The following is a 21,928-nucleotide window of genomic DNA, read 5'->3' on the forward strand; positions in this document are numbered from 1 at the left end:
GGGCTACAATTTTCTCAAACTCCCAGACTCAACGGTAATGGAGGTGGTGTAGGCATCCTTCTTTCCCCTCAATGTACCTTTCAACCAATCATAACTCCCCCTGCCCTATCCTTTTCTTCTTTTGAAGTTCACACTATCTGCCTATTTAAACCCACTCCTTTAAGAATTGCTATCATCTACCGCCCCCCTGGCTTCCCCACTTCCTCTCATCTAGCACTCCTTCCCTTATACTTGGGGATTTCAATATACCAATCAACAACTCCAATTGCACTGATGCCTCTCGTCTGCTCTCTGTAACCTCCTCCTTTGGCCGTACGCAATGGTCAAATTTAGCAACCCATACAGCGGGAAACACTCTTGATCTCGCCTTCACCAATATATCTACCGCCTCTAACCTTTCCAATATTCCTTTCCCTCTATCTGACCACCATCTGCTGACTTTTGACATCGGCATACCCAAGACCCAATTGACACCACCGTCTGAAGACCCAATTGACACCACCGTCTGAACATCAATCTCACAGAAACCTCCAATGTCTTGACCTAGAGCATTTCTCCACTAATCTCCAAACTCTTATTTTACCTATCTCAAACCTCACCTGTCCTAGCTCTGCAACCTCCTTCTACAATTCCACCCTCTCCTCTCAACTAGACATCATGGCACCTCCTACATTTAAACGCAGCAGGCGCCCCCAACAACCTTGGCACACCAGGCTAACTCGATACCTCCAAAAATGCTCCAGAACTGCTCACTATGCGTCAGACTTTCTCCACTATAAATTTACGCTGCACTTATACAGCTTGGCTCTTTCCTCTGCAAAAGTAAATACCCTCATAACCACACTCTCTCACAAACCCAAACGACTATTTCACACATTTAACTCTCTTCTTTGCCCTATTGTTCCCCCTCCACCTACTAACTTGACCGCCTCAGACTTTGCAACTCATTTCACTGACAAGATCTCTATAATCAGGGAAGAGATCTCTCATCTTTCTTCTTCCCCTTACAATGCTTCCCCTAACCTTACTCCATCTGCTGTTCTATGTTCATTCGCACCTGCTACAGTGGAAGAGGTTTCTGCTCTGCTCCAGTCCTCCTGCCCCAAGACCTGCTCCCTAGATCCAATTCCCTCGCATCTCATCCATACTCTGTCTTCTTCTCTTTCTCCACCTCTCACTAAACTTCTCAATCTCTCTCTCTCTCCTCTGGTATATTTTCATCGCCCTTCAAACATGCATCTATAACCCCAATTCTAAAGAAGTCCAACCTTGACCCTAACTCCTCATCCAACTACTGTCCTATCTCACTATTATTATTATTATTCCAAGATCCTTGAAAGAGTTGTGTATGCGAGATTGACAGACTTCCTTGAGTCTAACTCTCTGCTAGACTCCTGCTTCAGTCTGGTTTCCTCGCTAAGCACTCTGTGGAAACAGCACTGACCAAAGTATCCAATGATCTACTCACTGCAAAATCTCGTGGTCACTACTCTATCCTAATTCTCCTTGACCTGTCTGCGGCTTTTGACACTGTTGATCATCAACAGCTTTTTCTCATCCTCCGCAATATCGGTCTACAAGATATTGCTCTCTCCTGGTGCTCCTCCTATCTCTCCCAGCACTCTCTCAGTGTTTCTTTCTCTGGCTCTGCTTCTTCTCCCCAACTCCTCTCTGTTGGTGTCCCCCAAGGTTCTCTATCTATACTGCCTACCTTGGTAAACTCATTAGTCTTTTGGCTTCCAATATCATTTATATGCGGATGACACGCAAATCTACCTGTCTTCTCCTGATATCTCCCCGTCCCTCTTAAATAGTGTCTCTGACTGCCTCTCTGCTATTTCTAACCGGATGTCTGCCCACTTCCTTAAACTCAACTTGACCAAAATTGAAATTCTTGTCTTTCCTTACTCAAGTGTTGCTACTCCTGTGTCTGTCTCCCTCCAAGTTAACAGTGCCACCATCCGCTCCACCACGCAGGCTCACTGCCTTGGTGTTCTCTTTGACTCCGACCTCTCCTTCAAGCCTCATGTTCAGTCTATCGCCAAATCCTGTAGTTTCAATCTCAAAAACATTGCGCGGATCTGACCCTACTTAACGCAAGATGGAACTAAGGTGCTGGTCCATTCCACTGTCCTTTCTCTCCTTGACTACTGTAATCCGCTTCTCAGTGGTCTTACGTGCTCCCAACTTGCGCTGTTACAGTCCATAATGAATGCGGTGGCAAGGCTCATCTTCCTGTCCGCCCGCACCTCCCATGCCTCACCCTTCTGTCAGTCCCTACATTGGCTTCCTGTAAGATATAGGGCTCAATTCAAAATTCTGGTTCTTGCTTTCAAATCTCTACAAAATGCTGCTCCCACCTATCTATCCTCACAAGTATGTCCCGTTTAGGCCCTTACGCTCTTCTGTCCGTACTCCCACCTCTGATGCTCGCCTTCAAGATTTCTCGAGGGCTGCACCGTTCCTGTGGAACTCGCTTCCCTCCTCCGTTAGATGCTCACCCAGTCTCCACTCCTTCAAGAAATCGTTTCTTCATAAAAGCGTATCAATTAAACTGTTAATAGCTCCCAACTGATTCCTCTTCTGCAACTGTCACTAGTCTAATACTATCCTTACCTTTTTGTGTAATTTTACCCGACTCCCTCTAGCATGTAAGCTCATTGAGCAGGGCCCTCAACCCCTCTGTTCCTGTGCATCAAACTTGTATGGTTACAATTACATGTTTGTTAGTCCATCCACTGTAAAGCGCTGCAGAATTTGTTGGCGCTATATAAATAATAACATAATAATAATGCACCAAGAATCTAACTGATGGCCTAGTGTAACATTTTCTTGTTGACATCCCATTTAATTAGTGTGAGGCCTCTTCGCAACAGAGTAGGGAAATACAACCCACCTCTAAACATGTGAATATTTTAGGGTTCTTTGTTCATCCAGACACATGGTAAAGCATAACAATCAATTTTCCTAGTTTCTCATTGCTCGCCTTTTTACTTTTTACTGTCTCATAGAGGAAAAACATTGCCTTAGAGGTAGCAATAGAAATCTTTAACCTTTCACACAGAGTGTTATTCACAAAAATAGTTTTTTACATTTAGCACAACACACCTGAAGAGAGTGACTGAACTTCAAGTGTGTAGTTATAAGTGGAACAGACAAATATTACATGTGAATAGAAGAATACTAGAACCTAGGAAATATATAGTGAGAAAGAAGCCACAAGAAACATGTAAAAATTGGTAAACATGTAAAATAAGTATGCAGGAATATACAGGAGGAGCGCTGCCCAAATTGGGGAAAGGTGTAGGGCACTTTACCGTGAACTGAGAAAATACAGATTATCAAGTAAGGATAAAATGCAATTCCAATAGTTGTAAATAAACAGACTATGAATCATAAAATATAAAAATGCATCTTAAAACAGTTAAATGCTGAAAGTCTGTAACCAAATAAATAGGAACTTTCTTGTAGCAAAATTGTATCAGCTCTCAAAGTAGCAGACTCCAGTTACTATATAGCAGGAACTAGAAAAAGTCTTCTTCTTATACCTATTTTCATATTGTACTGTATAGGTTAGAAAAATACCAACCTCAGATGTTCCAGTTCCTGCTATATAGTAACAGGGGTCTGCTACTTTGGGAGCTGATACAATTTTGCTACAAGAAAGTACTACGCATTTGGTTACATACTTTCAGCATTTAACTGTTTATAGATGCATATACATATATATAATATATATATATATATATATATATATAAAATTTACGATTTATAATCTGTTTATTTACAATTATTGGAACTGCATTTTATCCTTACTTGATAATCTGTATTTTCTCGGTTCACTGTGCCCTAGCTTTCCCCAATTTGGGCAGCGCTCCTCCTGTATATTCCTGCATATTTATTTTTACATTTTTACATGTTTCTTGTGGCTTCTTTCTCACTATATATTTCCGGGTACGTTTAGGATCTAGTATTCTTCTATTCACATTTTTTTAAAGCCTTGATGGGGGCCTTTTTATACCAGTAGAGATTTATGTGAATTAAAAGCTCCCTTTAATATCATTTTCTAGAGTACTCCACATTTATTCAAAAAACTCTCCACTCAATTTGAACAGATTAACCCCTGTTCAAATAGTACACGTGCATACTGGGACAACAAAGGTGATGAGTCTCTGGAGAATTAAGAATGTTAACTAACATAAGGTATTAATTGGCATGTATTTGATGGCGTTTGTAATAGGATCTTCCTTTAATGTTGGAAAAGATGAATAAAAGCCAGATGTATTTATTGTAGTTGAGTAGATACACCATTTTTTTCTCACAGTGTTCGTGGAATTTCCTCTTTGGCTGGTATCAGTCTTTATAATTGATCCGATTATGTTATCACTAATATGATTAAAAGTGAGTGTACTGTGAGCAATATTCATATGTTAACCTTCAATTAATCTTGAAGAGGCTTATGATTTTTGGCTCAAACCCAGGGATAAGCTCAGCTACTTTATCCATAGAGTGGTGCTGATACAATTTCACTACGCTTCAGTAAAATCCTAGAGGAAAGGTCACAAAGTAGACGCTGGAAGAGTAGAAGAGGAAAGAACAGCAGAGAGCGCGCAGAGAGAAACACAAAACATGATTAACCTTAAGAAGACGACATATTTGAAACTAAAACACTTACTATAAAATAAGGAGCTTATCCTACAAGATGTACTCTGCACGTGAGCAGAAAAGACAATTTCTCCGTAGATGTGATTGCCAGTGTAATGGAATCTTCCAACAGAAGACAGACTGTTATCTCTTAAAAATTCTATTAATGATTAAATTAAATGAATTGGAATGCTTTCAATGTAAAAAGGAGGATGCTGGGCATTCTTAGACCCCCTTCCCCCCACACACACACATCAATTAATTGATTTACTTAATTTCTTTCTTTCTTCTGTCAACTTGCTGGATATCAGATCGACTTTGGAACAATCTAGTCTATGCCTGTGGATCCAGCATTCACATATATCCATATAGCCTTACAGTCTTTCTGATATTTAGGAATTCATATCAATGAACACTGTGATGCATGCCCTGATTGCTTGGCGCAAGCTTCCGTCGCCATTTTTGTGACTGTTTTCCATTTACATAGGTATCTCTGTATTACACTCATCTCTGTATTGTGTATAGAAAATAAACTCATGGCAAAGGTGGGGGGAGGAGGAGAGGAAACTAGTGTAAGGAATCACTTTGTAGATTTTTAGTTCTTTTCCTGTGCACTGTTCTGTATTCCCATTTGTGAAAATGTTTGTGCAGAGTTATTTAACTGTATGCTGTGACCTATGTAAGCTGGATCTGGAGACAATTAACAGAGTTCTAAGGAGTTGCCAAGAATGAAGTTGGTTGTCTCTTCCTTGAGGTCTCATTGAGATGGCTATTCATTGAGTATTAACTAATAAGTGTATTGCTAGGAGACTGGATGAATTGAATATCATCTAGTAACTAGATATCAAGATGAGTCCTAGCATTTAGTGGAGCAGTTTAGTGGTGCAGGTTGTATAAAAAGAATACCTACAGACGATATTAGGCTGTATGGTCACACAGACCTAAACATGTTCTTTTCTTTTTTTTGTTCTAACATAATAGATCTTCTTTTGGGCTTCGAGAATTTTTTTTTTTTGTAAATATATTTTTATTTGACTTTTTCAAAATTTTCATGGAGTGAGGTCCAATCATTTACAATTTCCTTTGTTCTTTTTTTTTTTTTGGATATGGTGTTACCTTGTATACTATAGTGGCATACAAGTCACTTTTGAGTTTTCGTGGTTCATTTTCGGTGGACTCACAGGTCCTTTCGTATATACAATAAGACAGGCATGACTCTATAGTTCCCAGTGTGTTTACCATGCCTGGTGCTAGTAGTCTTAATGGGAGTCTTTGTTGGTGTCTTGTGTGCTAAGGGTAGGTGTCGTTTACTGTGAGAGGGGGAGGGGGGGAGTGGTAGTGTGATCTCCCTCCTGAGGTCTGCCGGCAGTGATAACCATATTTAATGGTCTATGTCTTGTGATCCCTTATCGTTGTCTGTCTGCCTCTTGTATGTGGCAACCTTCTTTGCGGCCACTGGGTTACCTACCAGGTGTCCCTTTCCCCTCTGTTGCTGGTGCGTTTACTTTCCCCTCTTTTCTCCTCATCTGCATCCTCGTGTTTTATGTTCCCTATGTTCTGTGCTCGAGCCTGCCTATCTGTGGTGTCTCGTCGTCTACTCTTATCTTATGCGTGTCGCCGATCTCCGGCCCACGGGGGGGACAACATGGGGAGGGGGTGTATTGTTTCCTATCCTGTCCGTCTATAGTCTTGTCCGTGCCGTCATGGTTAGCGTAGCATGTCTTGGAAGTCCGGGCGTTCAGTAGTCAAGACCCAGTGTGTCCATATCGTCAGGTATGTCTGCGACTTCCCCTCTGCCTTTAGGGAGATGCCTTTATCGTGGTGCGGTGGATGAGGAATGTTGCAGGGTCCTTTGGTGGTGGGGTGTCAGTGAATCTCTTGATGATTTTATGTATGGTCTCCCAGTATGGTTGAATGAGTGGGCATTCCCACCATATGTCGAGGTAGGTGCCTGTGTGTCTTGTGCATCTCCAGCATGCGTCATCTGTCATGGGGTCATATATGTGTGTTTGATATGGGGTGTGGTACCAGAGTGCTAATATTTTGTAGGCCGTTTCCTGCATCCCGCTTGACTGTGCGCAGTGTAGTGTGAGAGTACATATCTTGTCCTATTGGTCAGGTGTGAAGGTTGTGCCTAATGCCACTTCCCATTTCCCCATGAAGCTTGGGGGTGGTTGTCTCTGTATCCGCATGAGCATGCCATAGAGCGTGGAGAGTCCTTTTGCTAGGGGGGTCTGGGTTCATACAGGTTTCTTCGAATGATGTTAGTGGTCTGGTGGTGTTGTGTGTTTGGAGTATTGTTTGTGTGAACGCCTTCAATTGTCGGTACCTAAACTGTAGCTTTAATGGGTTGTTAGTGTTCCCTGTCATGGTCTCTAGGGTCTTGAGTTGGCCGTTGGTGGTGGCGTGGTATATTCTTAGGACTTCGTGTCCCAAGAGGCGGGCTAGTGTCCTTGGTTCCCTCCCTGGTGGGAAGGTCTCGTTATGGACCAGTGAGAGCAGTGCGGATGGTGTGGTGGTGAGTGACAGTGGCGTGGCCAGTTTGTGCCACACATGCATAGTTGCCTTGATAAGGGGGTGTGGGGCCGCTAATTGTCTGCCTTGTTGGTGGTCTAGCCAGGGGAGGATTGAGATGGGTCTACCCACTTGTGCTGCCTCTATGTCCTTCCAGGGTTTGGTCACTCTTTGTTTAGTCCATTCCACTATCCATTGGATATGTGTGGCTCTGTAGTACCTTTTTAAAGTCTGGGAAAGCCAGCCCTCCCTTTTCTTTTGGTAGTGTGAGTACATCGTGTTTTATTCTCGCTTTCAGTTTCTGCCAGGTGAACCTGAGGGCCCTGTTTCTGAGGGAGGCGAAGAAGGCCTCCGGGATGGCGCTGGGGATGGCCTGGAACAGGTACAGCCCCCGCGGCAAGACGTTCATTTTAAGAACTCCCACCCTTCCAAACCACGAGAGACGCACCTGCTTCCAGTCTTTTAGGTCTTTCTGGATGGTGTTCAACAGCGGTTGAAAGTTGGCTACGTACAGTTGGGTGAGGTCTTTCGTGATCATCGCTCCAAGGTACCTCAGGGAGGTGTCGGACCATTGGAACGGGAGTTCCCTTCTCAGTGTCGTTACCCGGCGTTTCGGGATCGATATGTTAAGTATTGTGGATTTGGAGAAGTTTATCTTGAAGTTCGATAACTCTCTGTATGTGTCGAATTCCCTCAGTATTGCTGGCATAGCGGTTTCTGGTTTGGTTACGAAGAACAGTAAGTCGTCCGCATATGCTGCTACGGAGTGTTTCCTTTTCTCTACTTCTAGCCCTGGGATGTGTGGGTTGTTTCGGATTGAGTTCAGAAATGGTTCCAGGGCCAGCACGAAGAGGAGGGGTGAGAGGGGGCAACCCTGTCTGGTCCCATTCTTTATCGGGAAGGGGTCGGTGAAGGCTTCGTTTATGCAGACTCGTGCCGTCGGTCGTGAGTATAGCGCTTTGATCCAGGCTATCATAAATGGGTCCCATCCCAAGCTCTTCCTGTAACATAAAGTCCCAGGATATCCTATCGAAGGCCTTCTCTGCATGTGTAGAGAGCAAGAGAAGGCCCTCTTTGCCGGTTGTTGAGGTGTGGATTAGGGCTAGTGCCCTGATCGTGTTATCCCTTGCCTCCCATTGCGGGGTGAATCCCAATTGATCCCCGTGTATCAAGTCTGGAAGAAAGGTCTGTAGTCTCTGCGAGAGTATCTTGATGAAGAGTTTCAGATCGCAGTTTTGCAGCGAAATTGGCTGCTAGTTTGCGCATAGTTCAGGGTTCTTCCCTTCTTTGGGAATTAAGGCAATGTTCGCCTCTAGGGTTTGTGTCGGGATCTGTGTCCCTTCACAGATCGCGTTGAGCGCTGCCAGGAGGCGTGGGATGAGGAGCTCCGCGTATGTTTTGTAGTGGGCTTCGTGAATTTTATAACAGTTACACAAAAGAAGCTTAGTATGTTTTAAATAAACATAAATGAAAAATATAGAGAGAGAGAGAGAAAGAAAGGGAAAGGAGGAAAGGGGAAGGAAACAAACACAAACATGTCCTGTGTGAAGCGTCACACGAAGGACGGAGAGTAGCTACCATATAGGACCAATTGAACAAGGAGGCAGTACGGAAACCATACTCATCCTTTGAGGATACATCCACTTACTTTATTTTAAAGCTTTCTATCACCCAAGCGACACATTCTCATATAGGAGGTGGAGTAAAGGATTTCATGGTAGGTCTGGAGGATTATGTTTTGCATCATTAAGTAGCTATTAAGTAACTATTTTTTAAGTAACTATTTTTTATGTACTGTATAATCCTAACACACAGTAAGTGGTCTAGGCTTGCCACAGCTTCTTACATATCATTATGCTGACACGTTGGCTCATGTACTATTGTCTAACAGAGTTATTTACTAAAGTGAGAATTGTCAGGAATTTAAAGTGAATTTCAAATTTAAAGCTAAATTAACCGAATTGGACAGGGGACACATAATTGACTTGGAGACTTTTCCCAGTTTGACTACTGATACCTTAAATCTGAAATTCACTTTAAACACTCACTTTAGTAAATGGCCCTGTAAAAATCATAGTATGTTTGATTTTATGTACCTAAACGTGTTTCAGTTTTACATGTCGCCTCCAAGATCACAGAAACCACTTCTTAAATCTAAATGCCCTTCCATTTCTAATTCCTTATGAATATGGAATTTGGAGGTGAAACAGACTTGAACTACTCAGCCTTCTCCTCTGCCCCAGTTCAGGGCCGGACTGGCCCACCGGGATACCGGGAAATTTCCCGGTGGGCTGCGGCACCTGGGGGCTGCGCATATATGTGCCACCGGGTGGCCGGTCCGGTGGCACACTCATAGGGGGCCGGCCGTGTTTCAGGCTGGAGCCGCCGGGCCGGGTGGCAGCCTCGCCGGTCCGGCGGCACTTCTGTCATTGATGATGCTGAGGGGGGAGGAGCATGTCTACCATGCTCCCTCGCGGTACCCACAATCCCCAGCACAGCATCATACTGATACAGCATAATGTGCTGGGGATTGTGGGTACTGCGAGGGAGCATGGTAGACATGCTCCTCCCCCCTCAGCATCATCAATGACAGAAGTGCCGCCGGACCGGCGAGGCTGCCGCCCGGCGGCTCCAGCCTGAAACGCGGCCGGCCCCCTCTGACTTCTCTTGGTAAATGGGGATGGGGAATAGAGAGATGGTGGAGGGAGAGGCACTGGGAAAGTGGGGCGGAAGGGAGAGGGAGAGACACTGGGAAAGTGGGGAGGAGGGAGAGACACTGGGAAAGTGAGGAGGGAGAGACACTGGGAAAGTGGGGAGGAGGGAGAGACACTGGGAAAGTGGGGAGGAAGAGAGGAGGGAGAGACACTGGGAAAGTGGGGAGGGAGAGACACTGGGAAAGTGGGGAGGAGGGAGAGACACTGGGAAAGTCGGGAGGAAGGGAGGAGGGAGAGACACTGGGAAAGTGGGGAGGAAGGGAGGAGGGAGAAACACTGGGAAAGTGGGGAGGAAGAGAGGAGGGAGAGACACTGGGAAAGTGGGGAGGAAGGGAGGAGGGAGAGGCACTGGGAAAGTGGGGAGGAAGAGAGGAGGGAGAGGCACTGGGAAAGTGGGAAGGAAGGGAGGAGGAAGAGACACTGGGAAAGTGGGGAGGAAGGGAGGAGGGAGAGACACTGGGAAAGTGAGGAGGGAGAGACACTGGGAAAGTGGGGAGGAAGGGAGGAGGGAGATACACTGGGAAAGTGGGGAGGAAGAGAGGAGGGAGAGACACTGGGAAAGTGGGAAGGAAGAGAGGAGGGAGAGACACTGGGAAAGTGGGGAGGAAGAGAGGAGGGATAGACACTGGGAAAGTGGGGAGGAAGAGAGGGAGGGAGAGACACTGGGAAAGTGGGGAGGAAGAGAGGAGGGAGAGACACTGGGAAAGTGGGGCGGAAGAGAGGAGGGCGAGACACTGGGAAAGTGGGGAGGAAGAGAGGAGGGAGAGACACTGGGAAAGTGGGGAGGAAGAGAGGAGGGAGAGACACTGGGAAAGTGGGGAGGAAGAGAGGAGGGAGAGACATTGGGAAAGTGGAGAGGAAGGGAGGAGGGAGAGACACTGGGAAAGTGGGGTGGAAGGGAGGAGGGAGAGACACTGGGAAAGTGGGGAGGAAGGGAGGAGGGAGAGACACTGGGAAAGTGGGGAGGAAGAGAGGTGTGGAGGAGGGAGAGACAAAGAGGGAGAAATGAAGGAGACACACAAGGGAGGGGGAGAAAGAGGCAGAAGGGGGAGAGAGAGACTGGGAAGGAGAGGGGAGACATTGACACAGTGGAGCAGTGAGGGGGAGAAAGAAACATACAGCGTGACTGGGGGGAGACAAAAAGGCACACAGAGGGGCTGGAGATAAAAAGAGACACACATAGCACATAGGTGCTGTATATATCACTGGTGGATGGGGGGGCAACGAGGCAATTCCCCCCCCCCCCCACGAGATTTTCCCCTGCCGGCCGATCTCCCTCCCCGTTCCGCAGGCACCGTGCGGGCAGCCGGCAGGGGAGGGAGGAAGAGAGGACCCGGGAAGCTCTAGCAGCCCCCTGGGTCCTTCTCGCGTGAGCACAGAGCGTTTCCGCAGCTTCCACGGCAACGCTCCAGTTCTCACGAGGGTGAGCTCTAGCCCTGGAGCTACGGGCTAGAGTTCACTCTCAGCACTGCGACCACCAGGGATTCACATCTGCTTAAAATAAATCTGCACTTTTGTTTATATTGAAGCCTGAGTGCGCTTTTTACATTAGAGTAATTTTTATTTAAAGTTATCTGTTCTAACACTGTATCTGCACACTATGCTGGCGCAACGCATTATGGGGCTGGTAAATATTTTTTTTCCAGGGCTGCTTTTAATTCCCAGTCCGGCCCTGCCCCAGTTCTACATATTGTGTTACAAAGCTCAACCTCTGATATGGTTGGTATTTCCATGAGAATTTTCCAAGAATAGAATTCTCTTTTTAATAGGCATTTCGTCAGATCACGACAAATAAATTAGAGATTGTCCTCATATCCCCAACATACAGACAACTGCTATTTCAGTCATGACTGTTTACGAGAACATATGCTTCCAAAAACACAAAGTGCTAATACCATTCCAAAGTTGCACCATTTGTGCAGCTTGTATTGAGTGGGGTAGACAGGAAGGGTAAAGCCACCTTCTAAGACCAATGTAAAGAGGGAAGTGGAAAACATTCGGAAAGCCTCAAGGTTTCAATTTATTTGTCACTGCAGAAGCAGATGTATAAGACCATCCTTTGAGGTGTACAATAAGCATGTGAAACTTTAATATGTGGGCAAAACCCAAGTGACCAATGCTGGCACTTGGGTAGACAGATATAACATTATATTTACATATGTTGGAGCTGTCCAAAGTTCAGGGCAGAAATTCAAGTTTTATTATGTAGAAAAATATGTAGGCAATTTCAGCTGACCCTCTAGAGCATGGGTAGTCAACCTTTTAATACCTACCGCCTACTTATGAATCTTTTTTGATGGTAAAATTTCCTTACCGCCCACAGGTGCCGCATTAGGAGGTTTATTTTTATATTTTTTTTTTTCTGAGACATGCACTCTAAATTTGTTGCACAATTTAAGAACTATTTTTACTCTTACCACGTTCTGCCCTTCACTCCACTCAGTGTTTTCTTTGTTTTGTTGTTTTCCATTTTTCTCTTTTATCACAAACACCAACAAAAACGATGTGTTAGGTGGCCATTTTTATTATGTGTCACCATAAAAATAAGTTCTCCTTTTCTATTTTATTCTACTTTTTCCTTATTATTTTTCTTCCTTTGCCTTTTTTTTCTACTTTTCCTTTCTTCTTCTCTTTGCTCCTTCCTTATTGCAATCACCAGCAGGAAGCTGAACTCGAACTAGGTAGCCCACTTTATTATTAGCCAACAACAAAAAATAAAACAGAAAAATTATATATCTATATAACAGGGGGTCTCTTTTTCTTTTCTCTTTATTCTTTAATTTTATGTTAAGTAAACCAAGTAAACAGAAAATAACAGCACTAAGCTTGCCAAAATTCAATATCAGCCACTCTAAATACCACCCTTCTTCCTGTCCCTGTTTTCACATTGCATGCATTAGCTCCACTCCTCTTCCAGCATGTTACATCATCACTTCCCAGTCCGTACCGATCAGGAGTGCAGCCAAGTATGTGCTTCATTTTAGCCATTGAGAGAGGTTTAGCAAGCAGAGGCGTGTTGGGTGTTTTTGATAGGTCTCTCTTGATGCTGGAGGGAGGTGCGAGCCTGTGCAGAGCATGTATTTTTGCCAGAGAACCTAGGGTCGCAGTTAAAACCCACCACCGCTTACCATGAAAGCTTGAATCGCCCATTAGTGGGCAGTAGGGACCAGGTTGACTACACCTGCTCTAGAGGGTCTTCTCACACACCAGCAGAAGTTACTTAGTAGAATTAATCTGGATTATCAAAGGGTGCTTGTTGCAGTATGGCTGAAGAATATAGCAACCTTCCATTTGAGACTTGATTACAAAGACAGAGGATACATATGGTATGGTTCGTCTTAAAACCTGTGAACAAAATATGGTACTGGTCTGTGGAGATTACCCTACTTTTGTTTCTCCATCACAAAAACTATCCATCAATTTAAGTAAATGGAGAATTTGTTGGCACTTCAAAAATAATAATTTATAAAGAGGTTTTGTTGTGCAATCAATAGAAACATTCCATTAATTTTCATGGTATTTTGTCCACTTTCTCTCACATATCGCTTCTAAGATGGATGGCTGGTCAGATAAATGTGAAAAGTATAGTCAAAAATCCATTTTTTGATTGTACAATATATCAGCACTTTATATACGAACTACTTTATCAGCTTGTGTTTGACACACTGGGATTAAAATAGGAGTAATGTCAGCGTTATGTATAAAGTGTAATTGTGGGAAAATGTTCTAAATGGGGAGCATTCACCATGGAAACCAGCGAATTGTTTCTATTGATTTCTCCACTTTTCAAAATCCCCCCACCTCCCAGTTGCTCTCTATAAATAACCCCATAGTTTTCCAAATACATCCATTTTAGCTGCTTGTGAATGCGTTCTACTCAACACTTATACATCTAATGCACATCTGGTAACGAGTGTAGTATTGGACCCAAAATGGGAAAAGCTTGTATTATGTTAGTGAATAGGACTAAAGCTCTGCAGATGGTGCATAGCCGACATAGAATGGAGAGACGATCCATTGTTTAACTGGCATTCAATCAGCCTCTTCTTTGTTCAAAAAACAATTACAAATATAACATGAATATTTAGTGCACTATGTAGTCACTAATCACCAAAGTAAATGTACATATAATTAGCGCTTTAAAAAATAAAAAAAATTATGAGAGATCAGCCAAAGGGGAAAAAAAAAAATCACTGCATTTATTGCAGGTTTATTTTTGCCTGTATATTGTAGAGGTGCCATAGAGTTTTAGATTATTTATAAATATGAAATATTCTAGAATCAGCATGTGGTTGTAGAAGCCATATATTCACTGTATTAGTACATGGCATAATGCCAATAATTACAGATGTAGAAGCCACCAAATAGAATTAAGGGAACTACAAATAATATAGGTTAAATTGAGTCATTGCCAGATTTACCTCTTATGACTTTTGACACAAAATTATCTTGTAACACCCCGCCAAAAAAAACCAAAAACGATATTCAGACAAAGGTTTTTCACGCAGTTATGAACTGAACTTTGCAGCTAATAAGCCATCTAAAAACATTTATACCTGTTGGCTCTGCATGTATATACACATATTTATTTGTAATTTACTATAGCATTCTGTGTAAATGCATGTGTGTTTCACTGTCCGCAAATAAATGCTGCGTGTATAAGTTTGCATTTAATGTTTCAAAATCATGCAGTGGAAAAATTAGCTAAGCACACAGAAGCAATTAAGGTTAGTGAGTTCTAAGTTCACAATAAATAGGCATTGGGTATAAAGGCCCCAATTAATATTTTTGGGTAGGTTTTTTCAGATTTTTTAAAACTATTTTTTCGATTCTTTTTAAAAATGATTTAAAAATATTTGACATTTTTATTTATATGTATTTTAAATGTCTATCCAAAAATATGAAATTACTTGAAAAGTTTGTTCAAAAATATAGCATATAAAAAGAATATTTAATCAGCGTCTCAAAGAGCTGTTTAGGGTTAGAGAGACTGGCCTTAATGGTTAAAGAGGGGCTAAATTTTGTTTTAATATAAAGGAAGGGTTATCAGTGGTGCAGCATAGGATTGGAAGGGGTTGTGGTTTAGGGGATTTAGAGTTAGACCGGAGTTAAAGTCATCTTAGAGTTAGATTAAATAGGATGTTAAGTGTTAGAGGGTTTACAGCTTAAGTGTTGTCACTATTATAGTAAAGAAGGTGTTTAAGGAGCTTAGACTTTGAGGGGGTTATACATTTAGGAGAAGGGTAAATTATCTAGGTTGTTGGGTTATTTACTAAAGTGAAAATTGCAAGGAAGTCAAAGTAAATTCCAAACTAACCCCTTAACGCTGTTACGGCGTTCTATGCTGTCCCCATTATAATGGGCTTTAAAGCCGTTGCGGCTGTATAGAACGCCGTAATGGCTTAAGCCCTCAGGAGCTCTGCGGTATTTATCTAACAGCCCAGATAGCCCTCCCCCGGGTTTTTAACTAAGTGGCTACTAAAAATAACTGGACATACCCCACTTGCAATACCTTGGGTTGTCTGCTTTTGCAAATGGTATGCCATCATGGGGGTAATTCTCATTCTTGGGATACCACACGGTCTCAAATGTAACATTACTAATCTGGCAAATTTTAATGTAAAAAAACTGAAAAATGGAATGTGCTATTTGTGACCCTGTAACTTTCCAAAACACTGTAAAACCTGTTAATGGGGGGTACTGTTGTACTCGTGAGACTCTGCTGAATACAAATATGTGCATTTTATTGCAGTAAAAGCTAACAGTATTATGACATTTACAGCTAAAATGTCAGGCGGAACTACAAATTATTTTAAAAATCTTAATTTCTCACAGTTTAAAAAAAAAAATGTTATTCATAATAAATTAGGTTTCATATATGAACAGTTCATGAGAAATTAACCCCTTAAGGACACATGACGGAAATATTCCATCATGATTCCCTTTTATTCCAGAAGTTGTGTACTTAAGGGGTTAAAGCCCTGTCTCTCCTGAACAAAATGATATATAATAAGTGTGGGTGCACTTAATATGAAAGAGATGAACCACGGGTAAACAGACATATAGCGCAAATTCCAGTTTTTGTTAACATTTTGTTTTGATCAGAACGTGCACTAATGACTTTGTCCTGAAGGGGTTAAAGACCAAAATAGCCAAAGTGAAAACAGAATTTTTATAATTTGGTTATTTTTGCCTAACTTTTATAATTCCCTTTTAATTCACTTTGAATCCCTGTCAGTTCTTACTTTAGTAAATAGTGATTTTAGATTTTCAGAGTTTGAATTTAGAATTCAGATAAAGGACATGGTTTAGTTTTAGGTTTTGACAGAGGTTACATTTAGGAGGAGCAAGTTAAATTTGTATTTAGGTTTATTTATTTATTTATTTAAATTCTTTTTTTGTGTTGTGCATAGATAATACAAGTAGGCTTGCAATGCCACAACAGCTTTTGCTAGTATTTCAATAGGCATTTAGAAGCAATTGCTTGGCATATCATAACTGCACATTTTTGTTATTTAATGAAGAATGAACAAGAGACGGCTAGGCACACGTCGAAGTATGTGTTAGTACTGAACTAATAAAACTAAGTAGATAGTCCTGACATGGTGATGGATAACTGTGTAAGGCTTAATCAAAATAAAGGAAGATATGTCAGCAGTGGGTATAAGAATACTTGAGTTAGACAGCCTGAATTAACTGACCTTATGTTTAACAATTGTACCAGTTGGTATGTAGTTTGCTGAGCAAGCAAAGGTCTTCAGACCTGAATGAAAAGCATTAGGCCCATGTGTGAAAGCAGGACCAAGAATGACAATTCAATATGGAATGCAACAGAAAGTAAGAAAAAAAAAAAGTAAAACAAATGCATGTTATGTATCCAAAGGCTAATAGTAAAGAGACAGGAAGGCTAGTGATTCAGCCTATGCCCGTTATAACGGATCCCCTATACTCTAGCTGAGTAAATCCCTGCAGAATCTCCCAAAATCCAAGTGTAGCAGAAGCTGTAGTGAATTATAGCTCCTATTCCCCCAAACATGAGCTCAGACTTCATGAAGGGGCAAAACGATCTGTTTAATGGTGGCCACAGCTTGGCCTTTTATGCAGGTCCTCCAGCAAGGGATACTCCCACATGGACCTTGTGGAGGACTGGGACACAATTTACAGTAACCAATCAACATACAGTACACTGTGAAACACTCCCACATAAACAGTAAAATCCCTCCTCTCTATAGTGGAGATAATTGGGTTAAGTGGCCGTAGTAAACTCCATTATCTCCAAGTAGAGAAAATATTTCCAAGTTATAAATGTAACAAAACACATTAAAATTCATAACTCATATTTCACATTACTGTGCTGAGCAGCAATTATGCAAATGGGAACCTGGTAACTGCCTTTGGGGGTCAAAGGCCGATTACAGCCTATCAGATCGAGAGGAAGGGGTATTTAGGCCCAGTTCTCATCCTGCTCAGTGCCCTGTCGTGGTTTCCCTAGTGGTTGTCCAAGAGCACGTTCCTGATTCAATTTTCTTCTGTTTTTTTACTTTGGCTTTGATTTTGACTTCCCTGTATTCTGGTATACCTGACTTCTGGCTTTCCCTTATCGTTGTGTCTCTTTCTGTATCTCCTTACCTCGGCAAGTATCCTGACTACTCTTTGGTACGTTAAGTTCGGCCATTCTTAGGCCCGGTAATACGTTACCTATTAGTCATCTGTGTGACACAATTCTTTGTGCTGGATCAACTAGTAATCTTGACATTACGACATGGCCATAGATTCTGTAAAATTGTGTCAGCACATAGCTGCTTGCGAGAGAAAGCTAGTGGAGAATGATCACCATATGGATCAGATTGCCCAGGCTTTCAGTACGCTCCTTACTCAAGCAGCGCATCTGCAACCTGAGGCTTCTCCAACTGTGTCACCTCTGCCTAATGTACCTCCTGTAGTACATAAGGTACCTACTACCTCCCTTTCTCCTCCCTTGCATTTCAATGGTAATATTCAAAAATTTCCTGGGGATTCATTAACCAAATTGTGTATCATTTTGAGGCCTCACCTTTACAGAGCTAAAATTGGTTACCTGATGAACCAACTTAAAGGTAAAGCTTTAGTTTGGGCCAATCCGTTATGGGAGAGTAGTAGGAGCATTGCACACAATTACCAGGAATTCCTTGTGGAATTTAAACTTAAGTGTGAACCATTAGGCAGGGAGGATGACGCTTCCACTGCCCTAATGCATATTAGACAAGGGAACTGGTCTATCTCGGAGTATGCCATAGAATTTCGCACCTTGGCTTCTGAGGTAGACTGTACTAACAGTGGATTAATCTCAGCATTTAAGAAGGGATTATCTGAGACTATGTTGGATGAAATTTCTGCCAAAGAACTACCCAAAAAACTCAATAAGTTTATTATGCTAATTGATAATAGACTCAGAACCAGAAATAAAACCAGACTTTTGGCTTTGCCATTAGTACCTCATTTCTCCAGACCGGTTGTTCCTGACCTCTCTATACAGTCCGAACCCGAACCTATGCGGTTGGGGGTCACTAGACTGTCCGAGGCAGAAAGACAACATAGGAGAAGAGAGGGTCTATGCATTTACTGTGGTAAAAAAGGACATATGAGGACTACTTGTTCCATACGTCCGGAAAACTACCGCACCTAAGAACCTTAAGGGGACAGGCCTTAAGTGTAATGGATACGTCCTCTGGGAATAACATAAATAGATTTCTCCTTGATATTTCGATCATAGTTGACAAAAATAACTTTTCATGCAAGGCCCTGATGGACTCAGGTGCAGCAGGAAATTTCATTGATGTTCATTTTGTTAAAAAGAATGCTATACCTATCAAGGAGAGAATATCACCTCTGGCTGTTGAAGCTATTGACCGGAGACCACTCTCTCAACCCTTAATTACCCATGAAACTTTGCCCATTAACATGTCTATTGGTGCCTTACATAAGGAAGATATAATATTCAAAGTTATTGCATCTCCTTCTTGCCCTATCATATTAGGCTTTCCTTGGCTTAGTAAGCACAACCCTCATATCGACTGGGCTAATGGGGAAATATTGGAAGGCGGAAAGGATTGTAAGGATTGTACTGGGAGGTTAAGGAAGTATTTAGTAAGAGTCAGTCCAATATCTTACCTCCTCACAGGTCATATGACTGCTCCATAAATCTGTTTCCCGGCACTATGCCACCTAAAGGGGCAGTATATGCCTTATTGCCACAGGAGAATTAAATAATGGAAGAATATATCAAAGACTCACTAAACAAGGGCGATATACGGAAATCATCCTCACCTACTGGTGCAGGCTTCTTTTTTGTAGAAAAGAAAGATGGAGAATTACGTCCATGCATTGACTACAGAGAATTAAATAAGATTACTGTTAAGAATGCCTATCCTATTCCTCTCATTTCCAAATTGTTTGATAGACTCCAGAGTGCTAAGATCTTTACCAAACTGGATCTCAGGAGTGCATACAATTTGGTAAGAATCAAGGAAAATCATGAGTGGAAAACGACATTTAACACTAGATGCGGGCACTATGAGTACCTTGTTATGCCTTTTGGGCTATACAATGCACCGACCGTATTCCAGGATTTTATTAATGATGTACTCAGGGATTATATCTATTCATTTGTCCTGGTTTATTTGGATGATATCCTTATTTATTCCCCTGACCTTCAAACCCACCACAAACAGGTCAAACAAGTATTGCAGACTTTACTGGAAAACAAACTTTATTGTAAATTGGAAAAATGTTTGTTTCATCAGACTGAAGTACAGGTTTTGGGGTATAACATTTCTGCCTCTGGTTTTCAGATGGACCCTAAGAAACTAGAGGCTGTTATACATTGGCCGGTACCTACCGGACTAAAAGTCATTGTAACGGCACCACAAGACATAAAAGGGGTTCAAACGCCGTTTAGAAGATGTTACCCTTCCAGAGACACAGGCACAGCTACCGCAGAACCCCAAACTCCCGAACAGGATACAAAGTAGCACTCCAAACTCCCGAACTGGAACCTCACAAATAGCTGCTAGCAGCTGAACAGGAAAAGCACCCAAGCGGCTTACACTCCTGGCAATCAGTCTCTAACAGCATACAGTAAATCCCCCCAAGAACAAGACAAGGCTCCATTTTGAGCGTCAAGCAGGAACAGCCAGAGCTGTGGGTTTATTGTTCTTATATATACACATTCTACAGACAAAGTCCCACCCACAGGGTTTTGTGGAACATCCAATCAAAACATACAACACAGACAAACACTCCCACAATGACATCACAATCCCTCCTCTCTATCCTGGAGATAATTGGGAAGTAATCCAGTTATCTCCAAGGACAGAGGCAAAACTCCATTAAGCACATGGCAGTAAAAAGACAGTAAAATACAATAAAATACTCCAGGTTACATTTATTACATAAAATACAGACATGCAACATATCCCCAGATAGCTTAGGTCTGAGCACACATTATTACTGAATGGCGCTCAGACCACACACATACAGTTCAATTGCCATGAGCCAAATCTTTTATTACACGAATAGGCTCCATGGCATAGCTATCTGGGTTAAATTAGTTAATTCAGTAAATCCGTGAATGAACCGGCCGCGTGTGAACTGCAGACTGCTGCCATCCAGTGTTCAGTATGCGTAGCTGCGGCCACCCGGTATAGTCAATTAAGCTGCCGTTAACCGCAGCTACTGGGTGGTCAATTGGCGGCGCTCACCTTCTGGGTGGCCAATTAACGGTGCCTGCCAGCTAACCGTGGCTCCTGGGATGCCAATAGACGGCTGTTTGTTCGGTAGATAGAATCGACCGAACGCCCAGGCAGAAATACATGGATAGACCTTTCTGCATAGGAAAATAATGTTGTTAAATGCCGGTCCGTAGTCAAAAGGCAGCAGGCAGGCAACCAGGCTCCTCCAATTCACAGTGGCAAGATTGGTCTCGTCACAGTCATCCAAAGATTTATTGGGTTTGCGAACTACTACAGATGATTTATCAAGGGATTTTCTTCTGTAATAGCCCCCATCACCAATATGACACGTAAGGGGGCTAGTAGTATGGTATGGTCTAAGGAAGCTAGAGAGGCTTTTGAACTTCTTAAACAAAGGTTTGCTTCTGCCGACATACTGAGACACCCTGACATCAGCAAACCCTTCATATTGGAAGTCGATGCCTCCGAAACTGGGGTAGGGCCAGTTCTTTCTCAAAGGGAGAGTCAAACACTCCTTTGCATCCTTGTGGTTACTTTTCCAGAAAGTTGTCTCCCGCTGAGCGCAATTATGGTATTGGCAACAGAGAATTGTTGGCCATTGTACTAGCGCTTAAAAAGTGGCAACATATTTTGGAAGGTTCCAAGGATCCCCTTTTGATCATTACGGACCATAAGAATTTGGCTTCTATGGGGGATGCTAAACATCTATCTTATAGACAGGCTAGATGGTCTTTGTTTCTGTCTCGCTTTAACTTCCTTATAACTTACAGACCTGGTCCCAAAAATGTGAAGGCTGATGCCTTGTCTAGACAGTTTGATACTGAGTCTTTAAAGGAACATGAGACATCCCCTATTGTGCCTCCTTGCTTCTGCTGTTCTTTCACTGTGTTCTCCCTTGCCTGGTGCTATAATGGAGGCTCAGTCTCAGGCACCATGCAATAAACCACTGGACAAATAGTTTGTTCCATTAGGTGAAAGAAAGAATGTGCTGAGGGTGACTGCTGGACACCCAGGTATCAATAAATCCATATCTGCGATCACAAGATCATTTTGGTGGGATTCCCTTAAAAATGATGTGAAGGGGGCGGAGCTTGGGACCGGAGCTGAATGGACGCCATATCCATTCACTTCCGAAATGGCTGCCACTAATCCACAATCATTGCCGCACTAACGAACCATCTGGTCATAAACCTACCAGAACCGGGATCCTCTCCCGCATCGTTTGATGCCTTTCTTTCAAAGCCCGAAGACTGGGAGACCGAAACGCCTACCGCGACCTGGATTTCTTCCCCAGCGGGATTCTTGAGCAGTACTGCCTCGAAGCAA

At 42.7% G+C, this 21,928-nt stretch overlaps 1 protein-coding gene across 1 annotated transcript in view; it reads left to right on the forward strand.

Moving 5' to 3' along the window:
* Positions 1-21,928, forward strand: part of COG5 (component of oligomeric golgi complex 5) — a 498,415-nt gene that overhangs the window by 319,097 nt on the left and 157,390 nt on the right. The gene's annotated exons all lie outside the window — the stretch shown is intronic.

Source organism: Pelobates fuscus, chromosome 3 (assembly GCF_036172605.1).
Source record: "Pelobates fuscus isolate aPelFus1 chromosome 3, aPelFus1.pri, whole genome shotgun sequence".
In the NCBI taxonomy this organism is placed as follows: domain Eukaryota; kingdom Metazoa; phylum Chordata; class Amphibia; order Anura; family Pelobatidae; genus Pelobates; species Pelobates fuscus.